This window comes from Neophocaena asiaeorientalis, unplaced genomic scaffold (genome assembly GCF_003031525.2).
Source record: "Neophocaena asiaeorientalis asiaeorientalis breed wild unplaced genomic scaffold, Neophocaena_asiaeorientalis_V1.1 scaffold714, whole genome shotgun sequence".
Classification (NCBI taxonomy): domain Eukaryota; kingdom Metazoa; phylum Chordata; class Mammalia; order Artiodactyla; family Phocoenidae; genus Neophocaena; species Neophocaena asiaeorientalis.
The window spans coordinates 1,864,557-1,875,063 of record NW_020175660.1 but is presented as its reverse complement, the minus strand read 5'-3'; the positions used below and the strand labels follow the sequence as shown (position 1 = coordinate 1,875,063).

The 10,507-nt window shown below is 49.0% G+C and overlaps 1 long non-coding RNA gene across 1 annotated transcript; it reads left to right on the top strand.

Annotated features, from left to right (window-relative positions):
• The first annotated feature begins 3,015 nt into the window (after positions 1–3,015).
• Positions 3,016–6,597, top strand: LOC112390471 (uncharacterized). The gene is made up of 3 exons (XR_003001278.1): positions 3,016–3,107; positions 5,876–5,945; positions 6,519–6,597. It is a non-coding gene; the product is annotated as an uncharacterized LOC112390471 (long non-coding RNA).
• Positions 6,598–10,507: the final 3,910 nt, after the last annotated feature.

The following is a 10,507-nucleotide window of genomic DNA, read 5'->3' as shown; positions in this document are numbered from 1 at the left end:
AGTTTCAGGTGTATAACATATGGATTCAAAAATTTTATGGCTCATACTCCATTTAAATTTATTATAAAATATTGGCTATATTCCCTGTGAGGTACAATATATCTTGTAGATCATTCATTTTACACATAGTAGTTTGTACTTCTTAATCCCCTACCCCTATCTGGTCACTCTCCCCTTCCCTTTCCCCATTGGTAACCACTAGTTTGTTCTCTTTATCTGTGAGTCTGTTTCTGTTTTGTTATATTCATTTTTGTTTTATTTTTTTCAGATTCCACATATAAGTGATAACACAGTATTTATCTTTCCCTGTCTGACGTATTTCACTAAGCATAGTACCTTCCAACTCCATCCATGTTGTTACAAATGGCAAAATTTCATTTTTTATGGTTGAGTAATATTCTGTACTGTGTAATATTCCACACATATATACATATATCGCATCTCCTTTATCCATTCATCTGTCAATGGACATTTGGGTTGCTTCCATGTCTTAGCTATTATAAGTAGTGCTGCTATGAACATTGGGTTGCATGTATCTTTTTTTAAAATATCTATTTATTTATTTGGCTGGATCTGGTCTTAGTTGCAGCGCGTGGGCTTCTCCCTAGTTGTGGGACGTGGGCTCTAGAGTGCACAGGCTCAGTAGTTGTGGCACACAGGCTCTCGAGTTGTGGCACGCAGGATCTAGAGCACATGGGCTTAGTTGCCCCATGGCATGTAGGATCTTAGTTCCCCGACCAAGGATCAAACCTGCGTCCCCTGCATTGGAAGGCGGATTCTTAGCCACTGGACCACCATGGAAGTCCCGCATGTATCTTTTTGTATTAGAGTTTTCTCTGGATATATGCCCAGGAGTGGGATCGCTGGATCATATGATAACTCTATTTTTAGTTTTTTAAGGAACTTCCGTGGTGGTTATACCAACCTACATTCCCACCAACAGTGTGCAAAGGTTCCCTTTTCTCCACATTCTGGCCAACACTTGTTATTTGTGGTCTTTTTGATTATAGGCATTCTGACAGGTGAGAAGTGATATCTCATTGGGGTTTTGATTTGCATTTTTCTGATGATTAGTAATGTTGACCACCTTTTCATGTACCTGTTGTCCATCAGTATATCTTCTTGGGATAAAAAATGTTTATATAGGTCTTCCGCCCATTCTGTAATCAGGTTCTACATTTTTTTGATATTGAGGTGTACTCCCTGTTTATATATTTTGGATATTAACCCCTTATCTGCCATATTACTTACAAATATTTTCTCCCATTCATTAAGTTGTCTTTTCATTTTGTTGATGACTTCTTTTGCTGTGCAAAAGCTTTTAAGTTTAATAAGATCCCATTTGTTTATTTTTGGTTTTGTTTCTTTTTCTTTAGGAGACAAATCAAAAAAATATGGCTACAATTTATGACAGAGTGTTCTGCCTCCTTTCCTTTCTAGGAGTATTATGGCTTCCAGACATATATTTAGTTCTTTAATCCAAAATGAGTGTATTTTTGTACACGGTGTGAGAAAATGTTCTAATTTCATCTTTTACATGTAGCTCTCCAGTTTTGCCTGCATCAGTTATTGAAGAGATTGTCTTTTCCCCATTGTATATTCTTGCCTTTTGTGTCATAGTTCAATTGATCATATGTACATGGGTTTACTTTGGGGCTCTCTGTATCTATGTGTCTGTTTCTGTATAGTACCATACTGTTTTGATTACTGTAGCTTTGGACTATAGTCTGAAAATAAGAAGCATAATACCTCCAGCTCTGTACTCTCCCAAGAAATTTTTGGCTATTTTGTATTGAGAAAGTATGCAGACTTTTAAACATGGGGTCCAATTGTTTGAAGACACTTGAAAAGTTAACAAAATATGTCATCCAGCCAGCTTCAGCCCATAGGCTGAGAATCTATTTTCTTCAAGCAGAGAAATTGCAAACTTTGCCTTGATCTGATGGGACCTGCAGGAAGACCTGAAGCAGGAGGAATCAGACTGCCAGGTCCAAGGCTGTGCTGGCATTTTTGAGGAATATTTTTCGAGTTAATTGACTTTGGGCAAATCAAGCATCTGGGATTGGAATTAGCAGCCTGGGCCAGGAGGCAGAGGTGGAGGCTAATAACCTTGGACTTGCAACAGGATGACTTGCATGTTATCCTGGACAGCTCCCCAGAGGGCAGGCCCAATAACTGCCCTCTCTGGATCCCCCAGTATTTGCTTCAGAGGCCAGAAATCCCCAGCAGCCTGGAGAGAGGCTATGGCCCAAAACTGTATCTTAGCAAATCAATGTCTCCCACCCTGACAGAAGGAGGTGCTTGCTGAATCCCTGGGGGGTTGTGTGAGGCACGTGAAGGGGCAGGAAGAGGGAGGAGAAAAGCACTCATTGCAGACTTCAGAACCACAGCTAAGACAGGTTTTCAGCTTCCATAGAGGATTCTCCTGTGCAGGGTCCTCGCCTCCTTCTTGCCTCACCCAGGTCCTGGCCTTGCTCCTGGGGTCTCCAGCCTGCCATAGGCAGAGAGAAACACAGGGAGGAGGAGCAGACTACCAAGTGTCAGAAAGCCCCACAGACACCCAGGCTTGTGTGCTCAGCTCAGACAAGAGTCAGGACTGTCTTCAGCTTGTGTTATCGTGGTTCCTCTGTCATTTACGTAATGGAGGGCCTGGTGGAGAGCACTGCCTGTGCATCTCAGGGAAGACCTTGGACCATCTGGGTTGGAAACGCATGGATGGGTTCACCTCTGTGGAGGGGATGACATTGGGTGCCTTTAATGATCTTAGTGGGTCAGAGGCGGTGGTGAGAGGCCCCCTGATTGCTCAAAGCCCAGCCCCGCTGCCTCAGAGTGGACCATCAGTGACAACAGGTGAGCCCAGGGAGAAAACAGATGTTGGTTCCGACACAACTGCTTCCTCAGAGGAGTCCCCTGGGAATTCAGTTATGGGGTAGCCTGCAATAATTGTGAGATCAGAGGGAAGTCAGCACTCAGCCACTCCTAACACAAACCTTTGGATGTTGCCCTTACAGAATCCTACCAACTTGGGTTTTATGCATATGGCCTAAGTCCAGACAGAATGAAAGACTATACTTGCAGATATAAGTTGGACAAAACCGAAGTCTTCAGTAAGTACCTACCTTGGTGCCTCCAAGTAACACACTTCCCACATTGCTCTGCATTCCTTAGAGCCAACCAAGACTTCAAAGCCCTTGCTGACCACTCACTGTGGACACTGTGAGTATAGAGGCAGCATGGACAATGGAAGGAGGGACCTGGCTGGGAAGCCTGGCCACTGCTCCCTTCATCTCAGGCCAGGAAGTGATCAATCCCCAGCACATCAAGAGCTTCTTGGGTCAGGGTGTACACCTTTCAAGGCTGGGTTGGGGGTGCTGGGTCTGTCCTCACTGCTACACTCCCCCCACACTTTCCTCGGCCCTCACTTCCCTTGAGAGACAAGGACTTGAATCTCACGAGTCTGCTGGTGGGAAGTGGAGGCGGCCCCAGGGCCCTGAGTCTGGGTCAGGTGCACTGAGTTCACCCAGGACCGTGTGGTCACCTGGGATTGAGCGAGGATGCCAACTGCCAGGCCTGGGCCCCGGAATCCTGGCTCTGGCCCACATTACATGTGTGATCTTGACCTAATGAGTGTTCTGCTCTCAGCCTCTATTATCTGTACTGTGAAATGGGGCCAGTATAGTAGGTGCACTAACTAAGCCCTATCACATATTGTAAAGCTACTGTTTGGAAATACTCAGGCACCAGGTGTCCCTCCAGGATGGGTGAGAGGCCTGAGGAAGCACACAGTTGGGGAAGCAGATGTGTCCTCAGGGCTGAGGTGGGCCTGCTCTCCCCCACAGAGCGCCTGGGGACAGTGGGACTTTCTCTTCTTCCTCAACTCTCTCAGTTAGCCCCATGATACATTGATTTAATATGATGATATTATGTTCAGTGACTTCTCATTCCAGGGCCATCTAGTAAACCCAGAGTGAGCCCTCGCCCCATCACACTTCTGGGCCATCTCTCCTTCTTCCACGGGTGCATAGAACGCGCAGGGCTCTGCCGTTGCCACACTCTCTCACCACATAGTGTGTAGATGGCCTCAGGGAGTTAGGTATCTCTTGGTTTATACTTCAGAAGTGATTTGGACTGAGTAACACATTTATATGGGGAGCTAATGTTTACTACATCTGGTAGTGGACTGTGTCTTACGTGCACTACCCCAGTTAATTCTCAAAAGACCTAGTGTTACTGCTTTGTATGCAGCCGATGCGGCACGAGCTAGAAAGTAGACACAGGTGACCTGATTGCATAATATAGGACTTTGACCTTGCTGATGACAGTCCTTGAAAAAGATTGGGAACAGCCTGTCCTCCAAGAAGTGTATTCAGATACCTTCTCTGGGTTCAATGGCTGTACTGTTTTCTCACCCTTGCTGTCACCTGTGTTTCCCTCTGAGGTGGACCAGCATTAGGGTTTCACATGTCCTGCGCTCCTCTGCTGACCGCCGTGCTGCACGTGGTCAGAGGCTGACCAGAAGTGGAGGATCAGGACTGTTTATTGCCATGAGCCCCGATGCACTGATGAGGACTAATGTGGTTGTCTCTAACTGTATTTTCCTCTGATTAAAACATCTGGGAAAACATTTTCGTATATATAGAAAAGCATAACAAGGAGTAATTTTAAAACCAATATTTCTGTATGTTTTATATTATCTATTTTAGTGTATAATGATTTCATATATTAAGAAATCTTTAAAATACAGCAATGGAAATATTTGGTTTAATCAGTTAATATTGGTTTCAAAGCTCCTCTGCAGTCAACCATGCCTTTCTTGGCCCTCAGTATACGAGGTGCCTGCATCACCTCACTCTCCCTGCTCTGTGAACACTATGGAGATTACACCACATTTCTTTGTGATTTTTTCACACTAATCCCAATCACCCTAACCCTCAGGCACAAATCCTTCCCCCTAAATGTAACTGGTGATTAGTTTCTATATCAGTACCAATGAAGGGGAACACAGTTCAGAAGTTCGTAGCTAATCTGAGAACTGAGTTATAGCCAATAGGTCACGTGGAAGGGGACCATCTGTGTGGAACAGGCCTGACCTGTGGCCACTGTCAGGGTGTGAAAAGATTTAGGGCTCAGGAGAGACGAAGGTTCCACAGCTACTAGTTACGGACTGTCTGAGCCTCCGGAGTGCCACCTCCCAGCTCCCATAAAATTACAGAACAAGCACGAACACAGAAGCCCTGTTCCCCTCAGGCTTCCCTGTGTCCATAAATGTCACCACCACCCACCCAGGCGCTCTGCTCACTAACCAGCACATCGTCCTTGACTCCTCTTTGCTCTCATCCCACATCCAGTCCACCTGCAGGCCCTGCTATCTGTGTGTCCAAACTTACCCGAACCTGGCCAGCCATGCGACAGGCTCACTGCACTTAGAATAAAGCCCAAACCCCTTCTCAGGGCCCACGAGGCCCCGCCCCCGCTCCTCACTCACGTCTTTCCCACAACAAGCTCAGCTAGTTCCGCCTCAGGCCTCAGAACAGGTGCCTACAGCCTGGACCCTCTTCCCCAGACCTTTCCCTGCCTTTCCCCTCATCTGGTTTCACTCCGGCACTTATTTTCTTCATTGCTTGTTACTTTATTGTCTGTCTCCCTCTCCAGTCCCACAAATGTCAGGTCCTTGAGAGCAGGGCCTCTGCCTGCCTTGTTCCCACTAGACGCCAGAGCCCTGACAGTGCCTGGTGCACAGTAGGTGTCAGAAGAAGGCAGAGAAGAGAAGCTGCATCTGCCAAAGTGGTAGCTCTGCTTCCAAGGGCAGGCAGAAGGGGAGGGGCGGATGGGTGGACAAGTCCACTGACATTCTTCTCATGTGATTGCCTTTCAGCTAAACCACCTGACTCAGTGACTACAGAAAAAATAATTTGCCCAGGACATACTTTTCTTAAGGATGGACAGTAAGTGTTTAGGTTAGGGGGCCATTTGGGCAGGTGTCGCTACCATGAGTACAGAATGTGGACTGCCCCCTTTACTGGGGCAGCACCTGTCTGTCTCTGGGAGGGCTCAGGGCATCCTCCGCACCTGCCCTGGTTGACAATCCCCCGAGGTGCTCAGGGATCCGCGGTGGCCCAGGCTCTGCTGAGGAGGGCAGGATGTGGGAGATGGTGTGCCCCAGGGCTGGTACCTTTGCTCCAGGCAGCTTTTCCGAGTGAAGCCAACATACCGTGTACATACAGAGGAATCGGGATGGTGCCACCATACAGCCATCCCTGGTCACTTCGCTCCTGGTCTTGAGGGCATCTGACCCCATGCAGGGCTCCTCACTGCCTGGTCAGCCCTCATTGCAGAGGTCAATCTCATGGTGTCTGGGGGTGAGCTCCCCTTACCCTTGCTGCCTGCATTTGAGGAGCCCCAAATGCCTAAATGCAAAGCCATTATCATGAGGAGAGCTAGGGCTACAGGTTGAGCCAAGTACAGGAACTGTGTCTATCCTGTCTCTTGGGTCACCATCTGCCCTTTCTGTGCTTTAGGGTGGTCGTTGTTGATTACTCTCTGGACCTGGGCAATACCTGGAGTGAGAGAAGATTGAATGTCACCAGCAAAGACTGTGTGAGTGAATGTTGGGCTGCAGCATCCCTCGGGCTAGCCAGAGACCCTGCTTGGGAGGGAGAGACAACCAGGGATGCAAGAGAGGGGAATAACATCACCAGGGAAAGGCCAGCAAGTAAAGAAGTAGCCTTTGCAGGTATGCACCTCTGGTAGCATTTCACAGCCAGCTCGGTGCCCTTAGTCCTTTACTGTGGAGCTGTCCCCCTACTCTGGTTTGTGAAATTCACTGGAATGCTTCTACAAGACTTGGGGTAAAGCCAGCTGCCCAGGTCCTGCAGAAACTCTGCCCTCTCTGTGAACCAAGTATCATTGAAAGTATGTGGAAGGGACCAATTCGAGCTCTAATCAGAGTTCAGAAACAGTGCTGAGGCTCTGCCCACCCTGGACCCACCTTGCCACCTCCCCTGGCGCCAGCCTTGTGGTGAGGAGCTCAAGGCTCCATCCTGGATTCCAGCCGGGGTGAGCAGGAGAGGCTGGGGGACTGTGTACAAGGAGACAGGGTCCAGGGCCTCTGAGACAACTGGGCCCTCCAAATCGGGGTCCCCGGCACAGGGGTCTGGAGAGTGGGAGCAGCTGTGGCCATGAATAGTCAGGGTGTGTTTGCACTGCGATGGTATAGCAGCGGGCAGGGCTCTGGACCCCTCTCATAACCGACACAACCCTGGCCTCCCACGCCTGTTTGGGGAACACCGACTGTCACTTAGCAGATGTCATCAACCTCCCTGCGGCCACTCCTCCTTTCTCGTGCACCTCAGTTGCCCCTCTCCACTAACTGGCTCTGACCTGTGCAGGGGGACTCTCCCCTCTGTTGCTGGGAAGCTGGCAGGGCCGGTGGGAAGGGCGGGGCTCAGCTCAGGGAGAGGAAGCTGCGAACAAAGTGCTGCTCCCAGGGGCCCTCTTTTCCCAGCTCCACAGCATCCGGGCCCCTTAGCCTGGGGCAGCCCGCCATGGGGGACAGAGCACATTAGCCTGGAGTGAGGTTTCCCTGGGAGAAGGAACGCGTGTGCCTAATGCCACCGCCCATGTGTCCAGTCCCAGCTGGTGAGGGTTCCCGCAGCGTGACGATCCCCTGTGTGTCTGTCTCCGCTTGTCCCTGCACAACCACCTCCGGACCCGAGATTAACCTCCACGTTTCCCAGCAGCAGTCCTGCCACGGAACGGCCCCCGTCCACAGGCACATTGAGAACTCGGGAGCCGCCCGTGACTCCGGGCCCAGCACAGGGTCACCCTCAGCCCCACTCGGCCTCTCCTTTCAGCCTCGCTGTTTCCTGGGCACAGGTTCCCTCTGCCCCCTTCCCCCCCCCTGCTTCTCTCAAGCAGAGGCTTGATGTAGGGAAGGGCTAGGCAGCGCGGGTCCACAGATGCAGCACACATGCCCTTATTATGCACAACAAGAGGAGAACAGAGCCCGTTCCTTAATCCCCCATGTGGACCTGGCCTGTGTGTGGGCTTTCTACAGTCGCTCTCAAGTGCCCGCTCACTTCCTCACTCCAGATGTGCAGACGGAGCCTCCGAGAGTGGGAGTAGCTTGGCCCGAGGTTGCAGAATGGGGAAGTAGGGGAGGGAGGCTATGGGGAGGTGAGCAGGGTGTCCTGCCTCTGCTCTTGCACCCACACCTCTCTGGGGCCCTGAAGCCCCTCCCTCACCAATCTGTGTGTCGTAGCATTTTGTGGTCCTTACAAAACCCCTGTGCTCTCAGCCAAGGCAGGCAGTGAGGGCAGGGTTGTCACTCCTTGGAGGACTGGTATTCCTTGACTGGGCCCTGGGGAGAGTCTTGGAACAGGGCCAGTGCTGGGGGTCTGTGGCCCAGGGCTCAAAAGTGGCACTCTGGGTACCAGCCATGATCTCCTCTCCCCACTGTGATCCCTCTGGATGAGGCTCCCCTCTCCACTAACTGGCTCTGACCTGTGCAGGGGGACTCTCCCCTCTGTTGCTGGGAAGCTGGCAGGGCCGGTGGGAAGGGCGGGGCTCAGCTCAGGGAGAGGAAGCTGCGAACAAAGTGCTGCTCCCAGGGGCCCTCTTTTCCCAGCTCCACAGCATCCGGGCCCCTTAGCCTGGGGCAGCCCGCCATGGGGGACAGAGCACATTAGCCTGGAGTGAGGTTTCCCTGGGAGAAGGAACGCGTGTGCCTAATGCCACCGCCCATGTGTCCAGTCCCAGCTGGTGAGGGTTCCCGCAGCGTGACGATCCCCTGTGTGTCTGTCTCCGCTTGTCCCTGCACAACCACCTCCGGACCCGAGATTAACCTCCACGTTTCCCAGCAGCAGTCCTGCCACGGAACGGCCCCCGTCCACAGGCACATTGAGAACTCGGGAGCCGCCCGTGACTCCGGGCCCAGCACAGGGTCACCCTCAGCCCCACTCGGCCTCTCCTTTCAGCCTCGCTGTTTCCTGGGCACAGGTTCCCTCTGCCCCCTTCCCCCCCCCCGCTTCTCTCAAGCAGAGGCTTGATGTAGGGAAGGGCTGGGCAGCGCGGGTCCACAGATGCAGCACACATGCCCTTATTATTCATTTCGACGGAGGAAATTTATAGAAGTAAATGCATATTTTAAGGAAGAAAATATTTCAACCTAAGGAACTATTTATAAAAGCACAAAGTTAGTAGAAGGAAGAAAATAATAAAGATTGGAGCAGAAATAAATGAAATAGAAAACAATATTAAAGATTAACAAAATGAAGAGCTAGTTTTCTGGAGAACATAAACAAATTTGACAGTAGTTTAGTTAGACTAAGTGAGTAAAAGAAAGAGAAACCAAATTGGTAAAATTATAAATGAAGGAGAAGACATGAAAACTGATATTACCAAAATTAAAGTAATTATAAAACTCTACTATTTAACAACTACACATCAACAAATCGGACAATATTGAAGAAAAGGGGAAAGTCCTAGAAAGTACAACCCACCAAGACTAAATCCTGAAGAAATAGAAAATCTTAACAGACCAATAATGAGTAAGGAGATTCAATTAGTAATCAAACCTCCCAACAAAGAAAAGCTCAGAACCAGATGGTTATACTAGTACATTCTACAAATGTTTATAGAAGAATGAACAACAATCTTTCTCAAAATTTTCTGCAAAAATTGAAGAGGAAGAAACACTACCAAAGACACTTTACAAGGCCAGCACTACCCTAAATCCAAAGGCAGAAAAGGACATTTAAGAAAGGAAAACTATAGACCAATATCCCTGGTGAATATAATGGAAAAAACCTCAACAAATTACTAGTGAACCATTTAAAGGATCATACACCATAATCAAGTGGGATTCTACCCTGGAATGCAAGGATGGTTCAACATACACAAAATAATACATGTGACAGATCAATACATTAAAGGATGTTCAACATCCTACTCATTAGGAAAATGCAAATCAAAGCCACAATGAGATATCACCTCACACCTTTTGGAATTTCTATCCAGGTGCACTAATGCATGGAGATGCTTGGAGGGATCCATGTCAAAAGCCCATGTCCTCACTGAAAGGGGTCTATAAAATGTACATTGAGCTTTTCCACCACTACGGTGCAGGAAAGCCAAGTAGAAGGGATGACATACACAGGTTGATTGAACCAACAGACAGAACCTGTCACTGTGGCACTGAGTACAGCTCACCACATGAAGAGGCTGAGGGGACACATACATGCAACTCTGTTCCCCAAAAGTATCCTCTCTCCCCTCAACTGTCTTTGAGTAAACAATTTTTTGTGGCATGTGGCCAGTGGTGGTTCAGAGCCAGCTCATAGTGCCTTGTAATAGTAAACTATTAATAAATTATATAAACACAATAAATATCCCAAACTCACCACTTCCTAATTCTTTTACTAGTTTTCACTATTGAATATCTTGGTGCGGATGGTACCGCAACGGTTGGGTCTGTATGTGGGCTGTGGTGCCCTGCTTCTGTGCATTT